The sequence below is a fragment of the Oncorhynchus clarkii genome, chromosome 4 (genome assembly GCF_045791955.1).
Source record: "Oncorhynchus clarkii lewisi isolate Uvic-CL-2024 chromosome 4, UVic_Ocla_1.0, whole genome shotgun sequence".
Classification (NCBI taxonomy): Eukaryota; Metazoa; Chordata; class Actinopteri; order Salmoniformes; family Salmonidae; genus Oncorhynchus; species Oncorhynchus clarkii.
Genome location: NC_092150.1, coordinates 31,539,976 through 31,565,528, shown reverse-complemented (window position 1 = coordinate 31,565,528; position 25,553 = coordinate 31,539,976).

The following is a 25,553-nucleotide window of genomic DNA, read 5'->3' as shown; positions in this document are numbered from 1 at the left end:
AAATGGAGGGCAAGGGAGAGCTTTGTTTGCATCTATGTGTGTGGAGTATAGATGGTCCAGAGTTCTTTTCCCTCTGGTTGCACATATAACATGTTGATAGAACTTAGGTAAAACTGATTTAAGTTTCCCTGTATTAAAGTCCCCCGCTACTAGGAGCGCCGCCTCTGGGTGAGCGTTTTCTTGTTTGCTTATGGCGGAATACAGATGATTCAACGCTATCCTGTGCCAGCCTCTGACTATACTTCTGCCTGGTGTGTGCAATAAATATACTTGAATTTTCTTTTTATACTCTTCTTGCACACCACCATTTCTATGAAACTACTCAATATCTAGTTCAGTTGATATGGTTTTGATATTCAGAGCTTTATGTACTGTATAGTAGTAGATCAGTATTCATATAGAGTACAGTAATGCATTTCGTTTTATATTTATTGCCAAATTGAGAGAGAACTCACCCCCCTCTCCCTCTCTACCTTTCACCCCCCTGTATCCAGTGTGGAGAGTATTACCACTGATATTTCCTTTCCCCTCTCAGCCTTTCCACTGATCTGAAAAACAAGGTTAGGAGTTAATGGAATGGGATGGTAAAGAGCTTTCAAAATAATGTCTGTTGCTAATAGAAAAGTTTGTGGCACCCTGTACTGATACCTCGCTTGTCAAAAGGGTATGCCAAGGACACAAATTGAAAAATAAAAATGGAAAAATGCTTGATCTGTGTATCTTTTTTGTCTGTTTATTCGTCCTCTCTGCTCTTGAACAAATAAATACTTAACAGAAGATGGGTAAATGGTCATGTTCACCACGCAAAACGTGTTTATGTGAGTCTGGTGTCTGCTGTGTGTCACAATATGCACTTCTGGCCTGCAGAGGCGTATCCTGTTCAACCTGCTCTTGGACCCTCTTGATGAGTTCTAAACACCTCAAGAAATACTTCGTAACCTAGTAGATTCGTTGATGCAGATTTTTATTAACTAGTCACACCAAGGACTCCAAACAAATCAGCACATGCAGTATGCTATCTCCATGCAGTAGCAGAGCCTAAACCTGACAGTCTACTGTCCACTGACAATCTCAAAATATCCCTGGAACATTTTAGAAGCCCACATGAATCAAGGGGCTCAGAAACACTGTACCTAAATGATTGATACATCCCTCTCCATAGAGCTTGCTCCTCAGTTCCAGTCTTGGAGCAAGTTAATGTTTTAAGCATCTCCATCCTAAATATGTGTGGCACTCTGCTTTATAAGCTGGGCTTGTCGCTAAACTTTTCAATTAGGCACTAAGTCACCTCTGAAGAGGTTATGAGTTATGCAACACCATACATTATGTATTCAACACTCACTGTAAGTTTGTACTCAGGCTTTGTGACCTTCTCTGACAAAGTGAGTGAAGATGGGCCTCGGATCAAAGTATTGTCACATTAAAGGTAGTCTGAGAACAATATAGTGTACCCTCTTCATTCTGTGTGGTCAAGCATAGAGGGAGCAGTATAGTGAACGTGCTGCCCTGATACCTGGGTAATATTGCCAAATGAGCATATCGTACTGGCTGACAGAGTAAACATCTTAACTGGGTTTTGACACCAATATGTACAGCCTGGGATAACAGTGTCTTAAAAGGCATACTTCGGAATTTTGGATACCATTTTTATGTCTCTGCGCTCAGTTTGAAGGAAGTTGTTATCTAGCGTGTCTGACGATGACTGGAAGTCTATGGTATCTGCTAGCATAATAGCAAATAGCCATAGACCTCCAGTTATTTGACATGCTAGCAGATAACCATAGACTTCCAGTCATTGTGCTAGTTAACAGTAGTTAGCATTGGCTCGCAAAACTACCTCTAACTTCCTTCATACTTGACACAGATACATAAAAATGGTATCCACAAGTTCATGTGACTCTGGGGAAGCAGATAAAGGACATTATTGCTAAAATCCTGAGGTAACCTTTTAAGTGAAATGCCAAGATTTTACAGAAAGATATATTAGAGCCACTGGCCAGGCACCGGTCTCCTTTCTCTCTTGGTAGAATGTATATATTCTGACTAGAGGTCGACTGATTATGATTTTTCAATACCGATACCGATTTATTGGAGGACCAAAAAAGCCAATACCGAGTAATCGGTCGATTTAAAAAAAACATGTATTTGTAGTAATGACAATTACAACAATACTGAATGAACACTTATTTTAACTTAATATAATGCATCAATAAAATCAATTTAGCCTAAATAAATAATGAAACATGTTCAATTTGATTTAAATAATGCAAAAACAAAGTGTTGGAGAAGAAAGTAAAAGTGCAATATGTGCTATGTAAGAAAGCTAACGTTTCAGTTCGTTGCTCAGAACATGAGAACGTATGAAAGCTGGTGGTTCCTTTTAACATGAGTCTTCAATATTCCCAGGTAAGAAGTTTTAGGTTGTAGTTAGTATAGGAATTATAGGACTATTTCCCTTCATACCATTTGTATTTCATTAACCTTTGACTATTGGATGTTCTTATAGGCACTTTAGTATTGCCAGTGCAACAGTATAGCTTCCGTCCCTCTCTTCGCTCCTCCCTGGGCTCGACCCAGCAACACAATGACAACAGCCACCATTGAAGCAGCGTTACCCATGCAGAGCAAGGGGAACAACTACTAGAAGGCTCAGAGCGAGTGACGTTTGAAACGTTATTAGCGCGTGCTAACTAGCTAGCCATTTAACTTCAGTTACACCAGCCTCATCTCTGGAGTTGATAGGCTTGAAGTCATAAACAGAGCAATGCTTGACGCACAACGAAGAGCTGCTGGCAAAACCATGAAAGTGCTGTTTGAATGAATGTTTACGCGCCTGCTTCTGCCTACCACCGCTCAGTCAGATACTTCGACACTTGTATGCTTGTATGCTTGTATGCTCAGTCAGATTATACGCAATGCAGGACACGCTAGATAATATCTAGTAATATCATCAACCATGTGTAGTTAACTAGTGATTTATGATTGATTGTTTTTTATAAGATAAGTTTTTAATGCTAGCTAGCAACTTACCTTGGCTAACTGCATTAGCATAGCCGGCGCTACACAAAACGCAGAAATAAAATATAAAACATTCATTACCTTTGACGAGCTTCTTTGGCACTCCTATATGTCCCATAAACATCACAATTGGGTCTTTTTTTCGATTAAATCCGTCCATGTATACCCAAAATGTCAATTTATATAGCCCGTCTGATCCAGGAAAAAACAGCTTTCCAAAACGCAACGTCATTTTTTAAAATTAAAAAAGTTGGCTATAAACTTTGACAAAACACTTCAAACTACTTTTGTAACCCAACTTTAGGTATTAGTAAACATTAATAATCGATCAAATTGATCACGGGACGATCTGTTTTCAATAGCAGCTACTCTTAAAATCATGGTCCACATTCTCTCTTCCATAAACTTCCTGTTGTGTACTCGACGAGAGGAAGTGCCTATTTCTCATATCACCAAGGATTAACTTCAATGTAATTGCCAGTACTGGCGACATCGTGTGGAAGCTGTATGAACTGTAAACTGACTGCTATCTATTTTCCCTTGCCATAGACAATTCAGAGACTGGCGGATGGATACTGTTTTGTTTTTTTGTGAACAGGTTTTTCTTGGGATTTCGCTTGCTATTCACGTTCTGTTATAGTCACAGACATGATTTAACCCGTTTTAGAAACTTCTGAGTGTTTTCTATCCACACATACTAATCATATGCGTATACTATATTCCTGGCATGAGTAGCAGGACGTTGAAATTTTGCACGATTTTTAACAAAATGTTCAAGAGAGCCTTAAGAGGTTTTAACCAGGTAGGCCAGTTGAGAACAAGTTCTCATTTACAACTGCCACCTGGCCAAGATAAAGCAAAGCAAACATAACACAAAATAAACTCTCTGTTAGTATACATTGAACACTGGCAAATTAAAACGGAAATACTCTTCAGCTGATATTGATAATATAAATGGAATTGTGCATTAGCTATACTAATGTGTATTGTATGTATTGTAAAATCACAAATATTACTAGCAACAGTAGACTTCTTTCACACAGGATAAGGATGGAAGATGGTCTCTTATGTTTGATTAATCTAGATTAAAACCAGTGGTGGCTGCACATGGAAACCATGTGTTTGATGTATTGGATACCATTCCACTGATTCTGTTCCAGCCATTCCCACGAACCCTCCACCCCAATTAAGGTGCCACCATCCTCCTGTGATTAAAACACATATAGGTGTGTAGGTCAAGGATATACCATATAGGGTTTCATCAGGAAATTGCATTTGTAAACATGCTAAGCTTCCTCATCCAAAATGCTATGATAAAAAAACGGTAAATGGTTTATAAATATTTCACAGTGAAATGCTTTATTGCATTGAAATCAAATCAAATGTTATTTTAACAGTTGTAGACTAACAGTGAAATGTTTAATTACGGGTCCTTTTCCAACAACGCAGAGTTAAATAGTGCCACAGTGAATTACAAAAAAAAAGAGTAAAATAACATGGCTCTATATAAGGAGTAGAAAATAACATGGCTATATAGAGGGAGAACCAGTACCGAGTCGATGTACATATAGGTAGGGGTAAAGTGACTAGCAGCAGCGTATGTGGTGAGTGTGAAAGTGCATGTGTGTGCATATGTAGTGTGTGTATGTGTGTGTTGGGAAGTCTGTGTGAGTGTGTGGGTAGAGTCCAGTGTGTGTTCATAGAGTTAGTCAAAGAGAGTTAGTTCAACAAAGGGTCAATGCAGGTAGTCCGGGTAGCCATTTGATTAGCTACTTAGCAGTCTTGTTTATAAGTCATATGGCTTGGGGATAGAAGCTGTTCAGTGTCCTGTTGGTTCCTGACTTGGTGCATTGGTATTGCTTGCCATGCTGGAGCAGCAAGAACAGTCTGTAGCTTGTGTGGCTGGAGTCTTTGACAATTTTTTGGGCATACCTCTGATACTGACTATTACAGAGTTATGGCCCAGTAGTGTACTGGGCCATACGCACTACCCTCTGTAGCAGCTTGTGGATGGATGCCATGCAGTTGCCTTACCAAGCGGTGATGCAGCCAGTCAAGATGCTCTCAATGTTGCAGCTGTATAACTTTTTGAGGATCTGAGGGCCCATGCCAAATCTTTTCAGCCTCCCGAGGGGGAAGAGGACTAAGAAGGAATCCTACTACACCAGCTGTGATGCTCGTCGGAGTCATCCCAGACACCCTGGACCCACTACAATCGCATACCGCCCCAAAAGATCCACAGGTGACACAATATATTTCGTACTCCACACTTTCCTTTCCACTTGGACAAAGGGAACACCTATGTGAGAATGCTGTTCATTGACTAAGCTCAGCGTTCAACACCATACTGCCCTTGAAGCTCATCACTAATTTAAGGTCCCTGGGACACGATTCTTTGCAACTGGATCCTGGACTTCCTGATGGGTGGTGGTGAGGGTAGGCAGCAACAAATCCGCGACATTGACCCTCTACACAGGGGCTTCTCAGGGGTGCCTGCTTAGTCCCCTCCTGTACTCCCTATTCACCTACGACACCATCATTAAGTTTGCCGACAACTATGAGACAGCCTATAGGGAGAGGTCAGAGACCTGGCAGTGTGGTGCCAGGACAACAACCTCTCCCTCAATGTCAGTAAGACAAAGGAGCTGATAGTGGACTATAGGAAAGGGAGGGCTGAGCATGCCCCCATTCACATCGACGGGGCTATAGCGGAGCTGGTCGAGAGCTTCAAGTTCCTAGGTGTCTTCACCACTAAGGATCTATTATGGTCCAAACACAACACAGTCGTGATGAGCATGACAACGCCTCTTCCCCCTAGGACATTTATTTATGTTAAGGTACAGGGAGAAAGAGAAAAATACCCCTGGTTAAACCCTCTGAACTAGATGAATTATCCTGACTGGGAAAAAGAGAATGCATCTAGCCCCCTGGCTGTTCTCGCCAAGGGGTGCTTTACCTTCCACTTACATCTCCAGAGGGGGGATGGAAAACTACAGAGCTCAGTCCCCTACAGGCGCTGGCCATAGCAGTGTGCAATGGCTAAAATTAAGTGCATTCAGACAGTAGGAGGCGGGGAGGTGGTGGAGACCAGAGATGGAACAGTGGGGGGAATGGTAGTGTATTACATTTGTTGGCTTACTCGTGAGTAAGGCTTTGACCAGGAACCAAAAAACAATTTTGCTGCCACTGTACCAAAAAGCCTGTGTAACGATGTGCGCTGAGAGTCGGAAAGCAAGTTCAGGGAGTGAGTGTTTTTAATAAATAAACACAACATAATACAAAATAAGAAACACAAACAACACACAGACATGACACAGGAACAGAAACAATAACGCCTGTGGAAGGAACCAAAGGGAGTGACAGGGAAGTGATAGAGTCCAGGTGAGTCTGATGAAGTGCAGGTGCGCATAACAATGGGGACAGGTGTGCACCATAACGAGCAGCCTGGTGACCTAGAGGCCAGAGAGGGAGCACAAGTTACAGTACCCCCTCCATGATGCGCGAGGACGCTGACCAAAATTATCCCGGGGAGCAGGAGCAGACCGGTCACCACTATTGAGGGAGCATGGCGACCTAGAACACCGGCTCCAGCCACAGGATGCCAACCAAAGGGACGATACCGGGGATCAGGAGCGGACCGGTCACCCCTGTTGATGCGCGGAAACCTGTCGCCGGCTAGAGTGCGGAAACCTGACAGACCGGCTGAGGCAGGGTAGCCTGACGAGACTGAGGAGGCAGGGGAGCCTGGCGATCTGTCTGAGGCATGAGAGCCTGTAGCGGTTCCCGGGCCGGACGTCATTCCCCCAGAAGAAAAAAAAAAAAAAAAAAAAAAAAAAAAAAAAACTGAATCTTCCCTTTGGTCAGGCATTATTCTGTAACCATGTGCACTGAGTGTTGGGAAGCAAGTTCAGGGAGTGAGTGTTTTAATAAATAAACACAACATAATACAAAATAAGAAACACGAACAACACACAGAAATGACACAGGAACAGAAACAATAACGCCTGGGGAAGAGTCCAGGTGAGTCTGACACACAGGTGCGCGTAACGATGGTGACAGGGGTGCACCATAACGAGCAGTCTGGTGACCTAGAGCCCGGAGAGGGAGCACACCTGACAGCCTGGACCTGTTATCGGGGAGACCTGGGTTTAACGAGGTAGTCTGTCGCTTCAAACAAGCACATCAAAAGCTACCATGCATTGCCACAAATAGCTGTCTGATGGTGTGCTAGGGTCAGCTGCTGAAGTGAAAAGGCAACAGGGTGGTGACTTGTTTTTAGACTTCACAAATGCATGCTGTGACTCCAACTGCTTGGAATACTGTAACTGCAGACTGAGATAATGGGCGTTTGCACCTGCCTCCCCAGCCAACATGTAATAGACCTGTGGTGTATATTCAGATAAAACTGCATGAATATCTTTAAATTACACTATAGTTCAAGAAGATTGCATATTACCCACTGGGCACAAATGTCAATTCAATGTCTATTCCACATTGGTTCAATGCAATTTCATTGAAATAACATGGAAGCAACATTGATTCAACCAGTGTGTGCCCAGTGGGTATGTACATGTAAACATTAACTTTTGAGACATGGATTAAATAATGTTTCCCTGTTTCTCAGCCACATATACATTTTCATGTGAGCTGAAATGGACTGGGAGCTGCAAGTTTCGCTGGGCAAGACCAGGTCAGAACACTGAGAAGGAGATTGGATCTGAATTGCTCTAATGTCAGAGTCAGATAGCAGAGAGAACAAAGAGTACACCCCCACCGTCATACTGCATGCTGAAGGTGCTCTAACAAAATCACGCTGCCAGTAATGAGAGGGCTATGAGATCCCGCGTTCATAGTTTAGTCTTATAATTCTTTAGAGTCTAAGACGTTGAGGGAGGAGGGGCCTAAACTGACATATTGATTTGAATTGCTTTAAGATAGTCATACTACGGATCATTTAGCTATTTGATTGTGAATTTTAGGACTTCTTTAGGTATCAAAAAAATATATAAAAAAATGAGTTGATAAAATATTGATTTTGGCCTTTATAAAGCTCATAGAAATGCATAGGATTTAAACACATTAACACATTGGGCGGCAGCGTGGCCTAGTGGTTAGAGCGTTGGACTAGTGACCAAAAGGTTGCAAGATCGAGTCCCCGAGCGGACAAGGTACAAATCTGTCGTTCTGCCCCTGAACAAGACAGTTAACCCACTGTTCCTAGGCCATCATTGAAAATAAGAATTTGTTCTTAACTGACTTGCCTAGTTATTAAATAAAGGTCAAATAAATAAATGACAGTCAAAAAATAAGTCATAAGAAACAAGGTTTTGAAGTGTCTGTCCAAAAAAATCCCCCCCCAATTTGTTTTTTTAAACCGGTATCTCCCCTTTCCACAGTGGGGAGTTTGTAGCCCAAATGGTTTTTCGGACCCTACTGAACAGAAGTTGGCACATCTACAGTACAGACTCCAGATGAGTCTCCTGATACTTGTAGCGATTGTAGAGCAAAATGGAGAGCACCATCGTGTTCGTAAGAGTCTCCCCTTTCCATCAGTGAATAGTTTGTAGGGCAAACCGTTCAGACGCTACAGGTGTTTAAGTGAGAAGACTGATTTTTGGAATGTCTCATGGTCTTACAAACCCCGCTCTAGCTCTGCCACCTTTCACCGCAGACGCCACTTTGCGTCAATCAACTCTAGGGGGTTAAACGCTGCTGTCGTACAGCTCCACATCTACTAAACAGATACTTCTAATCGAATGGAATGCATTATGGAACTCCAAATTAGGACTGAGCATTGCAGAGGTTAATCTGTGTTATTTGTTGTCAGTGAGAAGCGGGGGGTATGGGTATTAGGGGAGGCAGAGGGTAGCCCAACGCTCTGCAAACAGAGCCCCACCACAGCTTGTGTTTACGTAGCTCCACAGTGGGACATTGTTTGCTTTGCTGGTGTCACAGACTTTGAGATAACCTCGCTCCAACCAGAATTTAATTAGTTAGACCCTGTGTTAGAGGGATCAAAGAGGAGGTGCGAGGGGATCACATGGGAGGGGACCACACGGGCTCTACTTTGGGCCAACACTATCTCAAAACACAACACTGACACTGATGCAACCTACAGCTAAATAGAAAATGTTTTGGAATCCCTGCTGGACTGAAACAAACACATGACATGCATGCCTGATCAGCAACATTAATGTGGGAAAGTAATATTAAGAAATATTATGGTACCCACCTCACAAGGAGGGTCATGAATTGACTGACAGTACATGTAAATCCTGAATTGATCAGCTTACCTACAGGATTTGGCAGATGCCTGGAAATCTAAATAACGTCCTAGAAGTTAGAATATGAGACTGGATGATGCGTCATTATCAGATGCTGTGTCAAATCTCAGATGTGCTTTTGGGCACGAACATTCAACAAATACATTTTAGAGAATCATTTGTAGATGGCAAATTGACCTCAATAATTCCAAAGAGTTATAATGTATGACTAGAACATAATCATTTTAAAACTTGAATACATTTCTATACAATCGCTCTATTATGCGTAGGAATACTTGGGAACAGAATTCTTACATTAAAATCACTTGGAGCTGATTTCCTGGTGTTTTTACAGTCTATTATGTCCAACAAAGAAAATATATATATTTTTATGTATTATTTATTTTTTTGCTCAGAAAAGTTGGGGTGCCAAATAAAACCCCTGCCTCACGCTTCACCTCCCCATTCACTGAACCTTCTTCCAGCCAGGACAATGGCAACAATAGACGGATATACACAAAGCAAATGTTTTGCTTGATAATTATCAGCTAGATATGTGAATCATAATAATCTAGCCAGCCAGCTAGTTAGTTAAACAGGCAAAAAATTACTTACAGCCTATGTTATGCAAGGTAGATGTACATTTTTAATGGGAAGCTACCAATTTTTCATGGCTAGCTAGCTAGCCAGTTAGCCCTATTGACTTCCTATGGACTTACCCATTGACTGAACCGTTTTCCAGCCAGGACAATGGCAATAGAGATGAAACATGAAATATCAAATCAAATCAAATTGATTTATATAGCCCTTCGTACATCAGCTGATATCTCAAAGTGCTGTACAGAAACCCAGCCTAAAACCTCAAACAGCAAGCAATGCAGGTGTAGAAGCACGGTGACTAGGAAAAACTCCCTAGAAAGGCCAAAACCTAGGAAGAAACCTAGAGAGGAACCAGGCTATGTGGGGTGGCCAGTCCTCTTCTGGCTGTGCCGGGTGGAGATTATAACAGAACATGGCCAAGATGTTCAAATGTTCACAAATGACCAGCATGGTCGAATAATAATAAGGCAGAACAGTTGAAACTGGAGCAGCAGCACGGTCAGGTGGACTGGGGACAGCAAGGAGTCATCATGTCAGGTAGTCCTGGGGCATGGTCCTAGGGCTCAGGTCCTCCGAGAGTGAGAAAGAAAGAGAGAATTAGAGAGAGCATATGTGGGGTGGCCAGTCCTCTTCTGGCTGTGCCGGAAGACACAAAGCCATAAGACCCCTGAAATGGCTACCCAACCTATTTTCATGGTGTGCCCCTCCCAACCCCTCTTTTTACGCTGTTGCTACTCTGTTTATCATATATGCATTGTCACTTTAACTATGCATTCATGTACACTGTACATACTACCTCAATTGGGCCAACCAACCAGTGCTCCCGCACATTTGCTAACCGGGCTATCTGCATTGTGCCCTGCCACCCGTCAACCCCTCTTTTATGCTATTGCTACTCTGTTCATCATATATGATAGTCACTTTAACCATATCTACGTGTACATACTACCTCAGTCAGCCTGACTAACCGGTGTATGTAGCTTCCCTTTTTTTATAGCCTCGCTATGTAGCCTGTCTTTTTACTTAATTTTTTTACTTACCTATTGTTCACCCAACACCTTTTTTTGCACGTGACAAATAAACTTTGATTTGAATAACTACACTGTTTGTATTCGTCCATTTTCCCAATCACCTTTCCATGGTTAAATGCAGTGATTTGTGCTTTCTATCCACGGTTTCTGGTTAGGGTAGGGTTTAATAGTCACAGTAGGTACAGTAGGTAAAATATCTCCAATACACTTCCTTATAAACTCACTCACCGAATCAGCGTATACGCAGCGTATACGTCGATATTATTCTCTGAGGCTACTCGGATGTCCCAGTTTGTGTGATCAAAACAATCTTGAAGGGTGGATTCCGATTGGTCAGACCAGCATTGAAGTAGTCCTTAGCACGAGTACATCCTGTTTGATTTTCTGCCTTTAGGAAGGGAGGAGAAAAATGGAGTCGTGGTCAGATTTGCCAAAATGAGGGCAGGGGACGGCCATGTATATATTAGAGTAGTAGTGATCCAGTGTTTTTCCAGCGCAAGTGCTACGGTCAATATGCTGATAGAATTTAGGTAGCCTTCTTCTCAAATTTGCTTTGTTAAAATCCCCAGCTACAAGAAATGCAGCCTCAGGATATATGGTTTCCAGTTTGCACAAAGTCGATTGAAGTTCCTTGAGGGCCATCGTGGTATCGGCTTGAGGGAGATAATATGGTCGGCATTTGATTGTGAGGAATTCTAGGCCAGGTGAACAAAAGGACTTGAGTCCCTGTTACAATTACACCATGAGTTGATAATCATGAAACATACACCCCCGCTCTCTTCCTGGGGAGCTGCGTATTCCTGTCAGCAAGACACAAAGAATCCAGGCGGCTGTACCAACTCTGACAGCGTATCCCGAGGCAGCCATGTTTCCGTGAAACAGTATGTTACAATCCCTGATGTCTCTCTGGAAAGCAACCCTTGCCCTAATTTCGTCTACCTTGTTATCTAGAGACTGGACATTAAACAGTAATATACTCTGAAGCGGTGGATGGTGTGCACGCCTCCGAAATCTGGCCAGAAGACTGCTCCGTCTACCTCTTCTCCAGTGGCGTTGTTTTAGATCTGCCTCTGGAGAAAGTTCAAATGCCCTGGGTGGTTTGGATCCGCTTCGGGAAAGTCGTATTCCTGGTCGTAGTGCTGGTAAATTAACCTCGCTCTGATATCCAATAGTTCTTCCTGGAAGTATGTAATAATACTTAAGTTTCCTAAGGACTAGAAGCGAGGCAGCCCCCTCTCGGCACCATCTTCTTCATCTAAGAGAGGCTAAGAGCAGAGCGAAATAGATTGGGGAACAGTGTTTTTCTAGGTATGTGAGGTCACATGGTATCGCACCTAGGTGTGAAGGGACACTTAAATGACGTTCAGCTTATAAAGGCTTCATAAAGCCTTCACAATGCCTTCATAACCACTACATACATGTTTTATAAAGTATCTATAACCGTAAGTCATGCTTAATAAAGTGTTCATAAATGTGGCATAACTGTGTGTCAAATGTGACATAACCCACTATGTCGAATATGATATAAACATGTGCTTTATAAAGGGTGAGATGTTGGGTTGAAGGATTGGAATACTCTAAAGTCATGTTTGTCACATTACACCTAATCTCGTTCCCAGACACTTCCGCACAAATGTGCGGAAGGTCTGGTGAACCAACGCATCAAACTTGGCCTTCATTAGTTAGGGTTAGGTTTAAAATCAAATTCTAAGATACATTGATGGTTTAGCTATAATTCTGACTTTTTTTACTGTGTTAACTAGTAACGATGACAAATACTTTACTCAGTAAGGTTACCCCGATAGAATTATATGGTCAATCCCACTAAGGCCTACTTTGAATGGTTGATCCCAGGCTTATATGTGCTGTGTGTGCAATAGTGCAATAGCCTGGGGATGACGTTACACCAAGAAACACTTACCTTGATGAAAGCTCCCAACATAAAGAAAATGAGTGGCTTTCTTCTGGAACCAAGTTACATGTTCCACAGTACACAAACACGCATAGAACAAAAAAGAGCCATACAGTGTTGGGCCCATCAGGTTTTTGACAACTCCCCCACTCCACTGAAAGATCGGACACAAAATATTGGCACCATTGTAACAGGTTGTAATCAAGCCCTGGTCTCCAGCATGGGAACAGAAGAGGAAAACCTGGTGCAGTGGTCTCAGGTTGGTATACTCCTAATCATGTTGGCTCTGACAGACACACAAGCTTTGCAGGTCCATCAACCCTTTAAAATGCCTCACACCCTGCAGTAACCTGTGGATCATGAGAGAACCTTCATAAAATCAACAGATCGTTATTAACCTATTTATTGATACTTCATGTAGTGTCCTGGAATACTTAGTTTGAAGTGAGGCACCTGCATACATTAAGACTCCATATGACATGATGCTGTACTTAAAGGAAAAATCCACCCAAAACTTCTCATTCCTTTAATATACAGTGTTAAATAACACTAATACGTGGGAACAATATTTTTTGTGAACAAATGTTTAATTTTGGTGTTATAATAAGGTTGGTAGCAACATGGAAAATTGTTGTGGAAATCTGTTGCCGCTCAAGTCAACTACAAAATCCACAATATAATGCTCTCTCTACGGGCTGGGGGCTAGCTTTTGAGTAAATGGGAAGCGTTGCCCATGCCTCTCACACCCTGCAGTAACCCGTGGATCATGAGAGAACCTTCATAAATCAACAGATCGTTAATAACCTATTTATTGACACTTCATGTAGTGTCCTGGAATACTTAGTTTGAAGTGAGGTGGAACCGTTCGGACGGTACAGACGTTTTTTGATTAGAGCGATTTTCGGTATGTCTCATGGTCTGACAAACACCGCTCTAGCTCTGCCACCTTTCACTGCAGATGCGGAAGTAAAACATTGGTGGATGCAGTGGATTGAGACCCATCCAATAAAAAAAAAGATATCTCTTAAACTGATATGTTATTATGTTACTTTGAATTTCAACTCTAGGGAGTTAAAACTACTCCTTTAAATGAAGTATTTTCCTATGAGAGTCGTGGTGGGAACTGTTTGAGGATTGGAGCAGGATCTCTTTGGGTCTTGAACTTGCTTTATTAGTCACAATTAACACATTGCCTTTGGTTTCATTATTTCAGTAGGTTCATGTTCAGTTCAATTGTATCAGTTACAGTGTATTTGGAAAGTATTCAGACCCCTTGACTTTTTCCACATTTTGTTAAGTTACAGCTGTATTCTAAAATTGATTAAATCATTTTTTCCCCTCGTCAATCTACACACAATACCCCATAATGACAAAGCAAAAACTGTTTTTAGAATTGTTTACAAGTGTATATAAAAAAATGATTTAATATCATATTTAAATAAGTATTCAGACCCTTTACTCAGTACTTTGTTGAAGCACATTTGGCAGCGATTACAGACAGATTACAGACAAGAATCTCTTTGTATTTTGCTCCGTTCATCTTTGCCTCAATCCTGACTAGTCTCCCAGTCTCTGCCGCTGAAAAACATCCCCACAGCACCATGCTTGACCGTAGGGATGGTGGCAGGTTTCCTCCAGACGTGACGCTTGGCATTCAGGTCAAAGAGTTCAATCTTGATTTCATCAGACCAGATAATCTTGTTTCTCATGGTCTGAGAGTCTTTAGGTACCTTTTGGCAAACTCCAAGTGGGCTGTCATGTGGCTTTTACTGAGGACTGGCTTCCATCTGGCCACTAAACCATAAAGGCCCTGGTTGGTGGAGTGCTGCAGAGCTGGTTGTTCTTCTGGAAGATTCTCCCATCTCCACAGAAGAACTCTAGAGCTCTGTCAGTGTGACCATTGGGTTCTTGTTTACCTCCCTCACCAAGGTCCTTTTCCCCCGTTTGCCGAGTTTGGCCCGGGGCCAGCTCTAGGAAGAATCTTGGTGGTTCCAAACTTCTTTCATTTAAGAATGATGGAGTCCAATCTGTTCTTGGGGATCTTCAATGCTGCAGAACATTTTTGGCACACTTCCCCAGATCTGTGCCTCAACACAATCCTGTCTTGGTGCTCTGTGGACAATTTCTTTGACCTCGTGGCATAGTTTTTGCTCTGACATGCACTGTCAACTGTAGGACCTTATATAGAGGGTGTGTGCCTTTCCAAATCATGTCCGATCAATTGAATTTACCACAGATGGACTCTAATCAAGTTGTAGAAACATCTCAAGGATGATCATCGGAAACAGGATGCATATCTGAGCTCAATTTCAAGTCTCATAGCAAAGGGTCTGAATACTTATGTAAATAAAGTAGTTATGTTTTTTTATTTGTAATACATTTGCAAACATTTCTAAAAGCCTGGTTTCGCTTTGTCATTATGGGGTAATGTGTGTAGATTGCTGAGGATGTATTTGTATTTTTATCCATTTTAGAATAAGGCTGTAACATAAGAAAATGTGTGAAAGGCAAGGGGTCTAAATACTTTCCGAAGGAAATGTAAGATACATGTCTTGATGTTCATGCATATTACATCTATGGACAATAACTGGATACTGTGAAGGCCATGTTTCTCCAATGTTAGGTTGGCTATTTCCTGTTGAACTGTAGCTGAAGTCTGTGGCTAACTAACTTGGTTTTGGTGGGTCATAGGATAATTCAGGTGCGCTGTAAAGAATACAATGCACCTTAAAAGAAGAAAGATATCTATGTTATTCTCTATGTCTTCAGCTAAAACCCTATTTTCAATGCATGAAGTCATTGTCCAATAGATCTGCTTCGGTCATTGCACGGTAACCTGAAGACCCAATGTAACTGCAATTCAATAAAAAAGTATTTAGAAAAGTGTTCTGATTTGGATCATCTAACGTTTAGATTAGACCAGAGACACTACTACATTTAAACACAGAGGTAGATTATTTCCACAGGCGTTCTGCCATCCAACATAAAAGCAGACACAAGACGTAATGATGATTGAAAGCGTTTTTCACATGAAGAACTATTTAATATTTTCCATTTAATGCATATTACCACCAGAGTAAATTATACTCCTGTAAGTAAGCAATGTATGTACTAGTGTGGAGCAATCTTACTGACTGTTCTAGCCACCTGAATAGTCCGAAGGAGTTTTAAATTACAAAGTTTCAACTTGCACTCACTGTGGAAATGAAGTTACTCTACACTGATGAAGTGATTTGCTGTGCCAGTGAGCATTGTGTCAGTGGGTCAACAGAAGCAGCTATTTTGGGGCTCCCAAAACACAGATTAGGGTTGACATGGTAATACTTTTACTTTACAGCTCCTGAAGAAGTTGGTAGTCTAGTAGATAAAGTGTGGTGGTTCACATTGTCAAAAACCCTACTCCAAAATCAGACTTTGGCATTTTTTCGAATTCAAGTCTATTATTTTTCTAATCTTGTCCTCCATTTCTCATTCAATTGTTTGGAGTTAAAACTTGTTGAGGATAGGGGGCAGTATTTTCACTTTGGATGAATTGCGTGCCCATAGTGAACTGCATCCTACTCTGTCCTAGATTGCTAATATATGCATATTATTATTACTATTGGATAGAAAACACTCTGAAGTTTCTAAAACTGTTTGAATTATGTATGTGAGTATAACAGAACTCATAGGGCAGGCAATCTTCCAAACAAGAAGTGAAATTCTTAATGTGGGGCAACTTTGACGTCATCGCCCCTTCCTTTCCCAACAAGATATGGATCTGGTAGCACTTCCTACACCTTCCACTCGATGTCCTCATTCAGTAGAACGTGGAATGGAGCATTTGCTGTGAACTTTGACCAAATGGGAGGGGAAATAGTCAGTGTCCCGACAGAATGCCATTTTCCTGTGGCGCATTTCTCTGTGGGTGCTACCGCCGTTCCATTTGGCTCCAGCTGAAAACGTATGATCCGGTTGGAACGTTATTGCATATATATGATAATAACATCCTGAAGATTGATTCTCTACTTAGTTTGACCACTTTATTCGACCTGGAATATATCTTTTGGAAGTTTTCGTGCGAGTTATCCTGGACCAGCAGTCAGTTTTTGGGCACGTGAGCTGAAAGTGATAGCAAATGCAGCTACTTGGACACTAGTATTGGACATTATGGAACAAAACAACGATTTATTGTGGAACTAGGACTCCTTGCACTACATTCTGATGAAAGATCATCAAAGGTAAGGGAATATTTATGTTGTAATTTCGTATTTCTGTTGACTCCAACATGGCGGAGAAATACTTTTACGTCTGAGCGCCGTCTCAGATTATTGCAATGTTAGGCTTTTTCCGTAACGTTTAAAAAAAATCTGACACAGCGGTTGCATTAAGAACCAGTGTATCTTTAATTATAAGTAGAACATGTATCTTTAGTCAAAGTTTATGAGTATTTCTGTTATCTGGCGTAGCTTTCTATAATTCCTCCGGATATTTTGGAGGCAGTTCTGAACATGGCGTCAATGTAAACCGAGATTTGTGGATATAAATATGCATATTATCGAACAAAACATAAATATATTGTGTAACATGTTATATGAGTGTCATCTGATGAAGATTTTTAAAAGTTTAGTGATTCATTTTATCTCTAATCCTGCTTTTGTGACTATCTTTGGCTGGAAAAATGGCTGCGTTTTCCCTTTGATTTGGTGGTGGTTTTGTTTTCGCTGTAAAACATTTTAAAAATCGGACATGATCGGTAGATAAACCATATGTTTATCTTTCATTTGAGGTATTGGACTTGTTAATGTGTGAAAGTTAAATATTTCTAAAGAATATTTTTGAATTCCCTGCGCCACCTTTTCAGCTGAATGGGGGGTGGAGTTCCCTGAGGGGAACTACTTGCCATAACAGGTTTTAAATAGTTTAGAAATGAACCAGAAGTCAATTCTTGACTGTCTAAATATCCTTTTTATCAGGATATTTAGATCTCCAAACATCGACTAATCTAAGACCAAGACATAGGTTATTAAATGCAGGGTTAACAATGCTGGATCTGTTAGGAGGGGAATATCTGTCCATCATCACATTAGGTACAGAATTAAGATCTCCACCTAAGATAATTTTGATATCCTGAAATACACCTATAATTCTATTAATCTCTTCCTCAAATTCTTGAAATAATATCCTGTTTTGGTTGTTGCTGGATGCATAAATATCCCCTAATAAAAACATTTCACTGTTGAAATTCACTGTTAAAATTAACCAACGTCCAGAGTGGGGAGTCTTACAGTAAATGCACCTCTTAAAACTGCTACACCTGCAGAGTGGTTGTTGCCATATGATAACCAGATATCGTTACCCCATTGATTTTTCCAAAAAGATCGATCAGAAGAACAAGCATGAGTCTCTAGTAGAAAGTAAGTCTGCATTAAACCGTTTGCAATACAGGAAAATCGACTTACGTTTGAGTAAATTACGAATACACCTGACATTAATTGAACAAAGAGAGGTCAGATCCTCTGTGAACCTCAATTTTTGCTTGAAGAGGAATTCACAATTCTTTGCTCGCCTCCAGGGAAGATCCCTTATAGATCTGTTGGTGAACCGGATGATGGTTGTCCTCGGTCTCGTCTTGATCCTTGAGTCTCCCCAAACGATGAACGATGTCTACACTTTGCTGAAGTTTGGCTTCTGATTCGGGAATGACAGCTCCACAGATGTCAACAACTCTGCATTTGATGTCCTCTGGAATTCCATGGAGCCTCAGGTTCCACCTGCGCTGGTGTCTCTCCGCCTCATTCACCTTTTACTCAAGTGCAGCCAACTTCTTTTAATTTTCCTGGCAGATAACTTCCACTTTCTTCATGTCACTTTTGAGGGTTTTCACTTCTCCAAATATAAAGTCAGATAAAACAGATTATTTCATGGCCTCAATTTTCATCGTATTCTCCCTAACCATGTCCTCCAAGCCATTTGCCCTTTCATCTATCTTTGCTGTCAAAAGCATTACAATATTGTTTTGCATCTCAAGAAGTGACATACCCTTTTGGCCTCTCATCTTTTCCCCCTGGGGCTTGACTGGAGTACCGGAGTCATAAGGTAACGGCCCGAGCTGGGGACTGGAGGGGCGCAAGTTGTGAGCATTGTTGTCCGTGCTCACCAGCAGTATTTCCCCCCACAGTTACATTCTGAAGAGGAGTACCGAAATCATATCATCTTTTGTGGTTAATTGTCTATCTGACGTTCTCTCCATTTCTTTCCTGTTGGTTCTGGTCGTGGAAGTTTCCATGTACGTTCGACAAGCTAGTTTTTGAGCTATCTAGTGTTGTCGCAAACGTAGTTTTAGAGGTGAATAACTTGCAGAAAGTAATCAATTACTTTGGTAAACAAACTAAACCATATTCATACGGGGTTTTATGGCTGTAGACATGACACAATGGTCCTTCATCTACCAAAACACATTTTCTGCACTGACCGCCATCTTGCTCTTTTTATTTATTTTTTAAATCTTTTATCCCAGGCCCTGGTCCCCGCGGGAGGCCTTTTGCCTTTTGGTAGGCCATCATTGTAAATAAGAATTTGTTCTTAACTGACTAGCCTAGTTAAATAAAGGTTAAATAAACAAAAAACGAAAAAATGTAAACGCATCAAACTCATTAAGGAAAAAAAATCTGTAATAAAGTGGATTAAACTTTCACCCTAAAAAGTTTAATTCAGTTATGTTGTTTATCTCTGCAGGAATATTACATATTACAGTCAATGGGATATTGCATAAAGATGTATGTAACTTTTTTAAATATTGGATAACATCTGTAAAATATGTTGACTTGATTTCAATGGATTATGCATCTAAAATGTCAAGACATCATCAATCAACTTAATATTATTAAAGCAGTCATAAACTGCTCAGAGATAACGTTTGATATTCAATTTGTATTTTTATTAAGAAACAATAAACATTTATTGGGACATGCAACTACTTTCACTCAAATGACTGAAATGCCAATTATGCTGAAAGGTATCATGACTTGTGTTAATTTCATTTAGACTTCAAGATCATATCAGGAAAAATGTGTTTGTGTATTGGCTGAAAACTGGGATGGTGGAAGCTGCCTGGATGAGGTGATTAATCATGGCTGATGTTAGGACAGAGTGAGAGTGAGAGTGAGGAGAGCTCATCATGGTAATTAGAGTGCTCTATAAACCCATGTCAAACACTTGCGTTCAACACGCACAAAGTACCATCAAAGGAGCCACTTTAGTCTGTTTTGGGTACATAATTATATTATAGAAGAGATTGTCCAATTCCAAGTCATATTTGCGTAGGAAACCTCTACCCCAGGCCTAAATCTCCTCCCTATTTCCTTCAAAAAACAACAACACAGAATTCCACATTCAGTAGGTACAATCCAAACTGTTTTACAGTAAGTTAGACAACCTTTCACTTAACGTTGGACATTAAGGAAATTCTCCCTACATACACCCCAAAAGTGTTTAGAGTTTTCCATCGATGATTTTTTAAAATTAACATGAGTTTGCTCCTCATACCCACACAACATTGCCTTCCTCTTCCACACTCAGAGGCTTCAAGCCCATACAGAGAAAAAGGGCACGTGCCCCCTACGATTTGTCCTGCTTTTCAGATGTTAAATTAATTACCAACCTTAATTTTTAAGCCCACGTTTTATCATTATTTATAAAAAGATCTCTCAGCTGTATTTTGGAGGGTGCACACTGACTGAACTAGACAAAAAGTACCACTCCCCATATTCTCCCAACTACATCCTTAAGTTTGCTGACAACACGATGGTGGTAGGCCTGATAACCAACAGCGATGAGACAGGGAGGAGGTCAGACACCTGGCAGTGTGGTGCCAGGACAACAACCTCTCCATCAAGGTCAGCAAGATCAAGGAGCTAATTGTGGACTAAAGGAAACAGGGGTTGGGTAACACAGCCCAATCCACATCGACAGGGCCATAGTGGAGAGGGTCAAGGCATCAAATTCCTCTGTGTCCACATCACTGAGGACTTAACATTGTCCTCTCACACCAGCACAGTCGGGTAGAAGGCTCGGCAGTGCCTCATCTCCCTTAGGAGGCTGAAACGACTTGGAAATGCCCCTTAGGAACTTTTACAGCTGCACCATCAAGAGCATCCTGGTTGTATTACCGTCTGGTATGGCAACTGCACTGCCCTCGACCAGAAGGCCCTACAGAGGTTGATGCAGACGTCCCAGCACATCTGGGGGTGATCTCCCAGCCACCAGGATGTACATGGGAGGTCTGACAAATTGCCAAAGACTCCAGCCACCCGTGACATGGGACTGTTTTCCATGCTCCTGTCTGGCAGGTGGTACTAGTGCATGAAGGCTCAGACCAGACTCCTAAACAGTTTCTACCCCCTGGCTAACAATTACTGCTCCCTCTAACACCTATGCTGGTGCTAAAATATAATTTATGAGATATATTTCTACCATTACGCTGCTATTCATTGGTTATTTATTGCAATTACCAGTAGTATCTATCTATTTATCCTGCTACTGATCATTATTACTCCTCCATCCAGAGGAGATGGCTGCCGTTTTACGGGCTCCAAACCAATTGTGCTATATTGTGTTTTTTCTTGTGTTATATATACTTATATTGCACATAATATTTCTGCCACCGTCTCTTATGACCGAAAAGAGCTTCTAGATATCAGGACAAAGATTTTTTCGCAAAGAATTTACTTCAGACACCCGATAAGGCCCAAATCCCCAACATTCGCATGAAGAAGGGACGGAGATGTCGGGGTGCCTTGTAAGGATCTTACGGCAGTGAGTAATCCGCTTTTACCATCAGTCCTATTAGCCAACGTGCAATCATTGGATAACAAAATGGATGAACTCCGATCAAGACTATCCTACCAACGGGACATTTTAAAACTGTAATATCTTATGTTTCACCGAGTCGTGGATGAACGATGACTTGGTTTTCGGTCCATCGGCAAGATTGAACAGCTGCCTCCGGTAAGATAAGGGGTGGCAGTCTGTGTCTATTTGTAAATAACAGCTGGTGCACAAAATCTAATATTAAGGAAATCTAATATTAAGGAAGTCTCTACCGAATCTCATGATAAGCTGTAGACCACACTAATTACCAAGAGAGTTTTCATCTATATTTTTTGTAGCTGTCTATTTACCACCACAAACCGATGCTGGCACTAAGACTAAACAACCTGTTCATCCAGAGATGGCGTTCCTCGTGGCCAGGGACTTTAAAAGAGGGACACTTAAATCTGTTTTACCTCATTTCTACCAGCATGTTACATGTGCAACCAGATGGAGGAAAAAAAACTAGACCACCTTTATTCCACACACAGAGACGCATACAAAGCTCTCGCTCACCCTACATTTGGCAAATCTGACCATAACTCTATGCTCCTGATTCATATACACAAGCAAAAACTGAATCAGGAAGTACCCGTGACTCACTCAATAAGGAAGTGGTCAGATGACGCAGATGCTAAGCTACAGGACTTTTTTGCTAGTACAGACTGGAATATGTTCCGGGATTCTTCCGATAGCATTGAGGAGTACACCACATCAGTCACTATCGTCATCAATAAGTGCATCGATGACGTCGTCCCCACAGTGACCATACGTATATACCCCAACCAGAAGCCATGGATTACAGGCAACATCCGCACTGAGCTAAAGGGTAGAACAGACGCTTTCAAGGAGCGTGACTCTAACCCGTGTGCTTATAAGAAATGCTGCTATGCCCTCCGATGAACCATCAAACAAGCAAAGCGTCAATACAGAAATAAGATTGAATCGTACTACACCGGCTCCGAAGCTCGTCAGATGTGCAAACTATTACGCACTACAAAAGAAAGCACAGCCATCAGCTGCCCAGTGACACAAGCCTACCAGATGAGCTAAGTAACTTCTATGCTCACTTCGAGGCAAGCAACACTAAAGCATGCATGATAGCATCAGCTGTTCCGGACGACTGTGATCACGCTCTCCGTAGCCAATATGAGTAAGACTTTTAAACAGGTCAACATTCACAAGGCCGTAGTGCCAGACAAATTACCAGGATGTGTACTCCGAACACTCGCTGACCAATTGGCAAACGTCTTCATTGACATTTTCAATCTGTCCCAAGAACACCAAGGTAACTTGCCTAAATGACCTCCGACCCATAGCACTCATGTTCCTAGCCATGAAGTGCTTTGAAAGGCTATTCATGGCTCACATCAACCCCATTATCCCAGAAGCACTAGACCCACTACAAATTGCATACCGCACCAACAGATCCACAGATGATGCAATCTCTATTGTACTTTACACTGCCCTTTTCCACCTTGACAAAATGAACACCTACCTGAGAATACTATTCATTGGCTATAGCTCAGCGTTCAACACCATAGTGCGCTCAAAGCTCATCACTAAGCTAAAGACCCTGGGACTAAACGGGCCGCCCCCAGGTGGTAAGGGTAGGTACCAACACATCTAGCACGCTGATCCTCAACACGGGGGCCCCTCAGGGGTGCGTGCTCACACACCTCCTGTACTTCCTGTTCATCCACGATTGCATGACCAAGCACGACTCCAACACCATCATTAAGTTTGCTGACAACACAACAGTGTCAACGGTGAGATAGCCTATAGGGAGGAGGTCAGAGACCTGGAAGTGCGGTGCCAGGACAACAACCTCTCCCTCAATGTGATCAAGACAAAGGAGATGATCGTGGACTACAGGAAAAGGAGGACGAGCACGACCCCATTTTCATTGACGGGGCTGAAGTGGAGCAGGTTGAGAGCTTTAAGTTCCTTGGTGTGTTTGAACCATGATAGTTTGTTGGTGATGTGGACACCAAGGAACTTAAAGCACAGTCGTGAAGAGGGTACGACAACGCCTATTCCCCCTAAAGAGACTGAAATAATTTGGGATGGGTCCTCGGACACTCAAAAAGTTCTACAGCTGCACCATCTAGAGTAGCCTGGCTGGTTGCATCACCGACTGGTATGGCAACTGCTCGGCCTCAGAGGGTAGTGCGGCCCAGTACATTATTGAGGCCAAGCATCCTGCCATCCAGGACCTCTATACCAGGCAGTGTCAGATGAACTCTAGCCACCCTAGTCATAGACTAGCAGTTGCAAGCAGTACCGGAGCGGAGTACCGGAGCGCCAAGTCCAGGTCCAAAAGGCTTCTTAACATTTTCTACCTCCAAGCCATAAGACTCCTGAACGGCTAATCAAATGGCTACCCGGACTATTTGCTTTGTCCCCCCCACCCCCATTTTTACGCTGCTGCTGCTCTCTGTTTATTTTCCATCACTTTACCTCTACCTACATGTACAATACCATTCAAAAGTGTGGGTCATTTGCCAAAGTCCATGTTTTTATAAGAAAATAATAAAGTGTCAAATAAAATAACATCAAATTGATCAGAAATACAGTGTAGACACTGTTAATGTTGGAAATGGCTACTGCAGCTGGAAACGGCAGATTTTTTATGTAATGTCTACAGAGGCCAATTATCAGCAACCTTCACTCCTGTGTTCCAATGGCACGTTGTGTTAGCTAATCCAAGTTCATCATTTTAAAATGCTAATTGATCACTAGAAAACCCTTTTGCAATTATGTTAGCACAGCTGAAAACTGTTGTCCTCATTGAAGAAGCAATAAAAATGGCATCCTTTAGACTAGTTGAGTATATGGAGCATCAGCATTTGTGGGTTAGATTACAGACTCAAAATGAACAGAAACAAATAACTTTTTTCTGAAACTCATCAGTCTATTCTTGTTCTGAGAAATGAAAGCTATTCCATGCGAGAAATTGCCAAGAAACTGAAGATCTCGTACAACGCTGTGTACTACACCCTTTACAGAACAGAACAAACTGGCTCTAAACGGAATAGAAAGAGGAGTGGGAGGCCCCGGTGCACAACTGAGCAAGAGGACAAGTACATTAGTGTCTAGTTTGGGAAACAGACGCTTCACAAGTCCTCAACTGTCAGCTTTATTAAATAGTACCCGCAAAACACCAGTCTCAACAGTGAAGAGGCGACTCCGGAACGCTGGCCCTTCTAGGCAGAGTTGCAAAAAAAAAGCCATATCTCAGACTGGACAATAAAAATAAAATATTAAGATGGGTAAAAGAACACAGACACTGGACAGAGGAGATTTGCCTAGAAGGCCAGCATCCCAGAGTCTCAACTTCACTGTTGACGTTGAGACTGGTGTTTTGATGGGTACTATTTAATGAAGCTACACTGTATTTCTGATCAATTTTATTGTATTTTAATGGACAAAAAATGAGCTTTGCTTTCAAAAACAAGGACATTTCTAAGTGACCCCAAACTTTTGAACAGTAGTGTATATATTACCTCATTTACCTTGCTTAAACCTGTGCCCCTGCACATTGACTCTGTACCGTTAGCCTCGCTACTGTAATTTTATTATTGCTCCTTAATTATTATATATATTTTTTTACTTCAGTTTATTTTAGTAAATACTTTCTTGACACTTTTCTTCAAACTGCATTGTTGGCTAAGGGCTTGAAAGTAAGCATTTCACTGTAAGGTCAACACCTGTTGTATTCCGCGCATGTGACAAATAGAAACCAACTTCTCAGGTACCATCTCAGTGTGCTTAATTCTATGGCTCCAGGACTCCCGATATCTCCAGCAGTGTTAAGTATACATTTAGTCTTTATCTGTTGCATAATACTGTCTTATGATAGCTAGGGCCATCTACTTT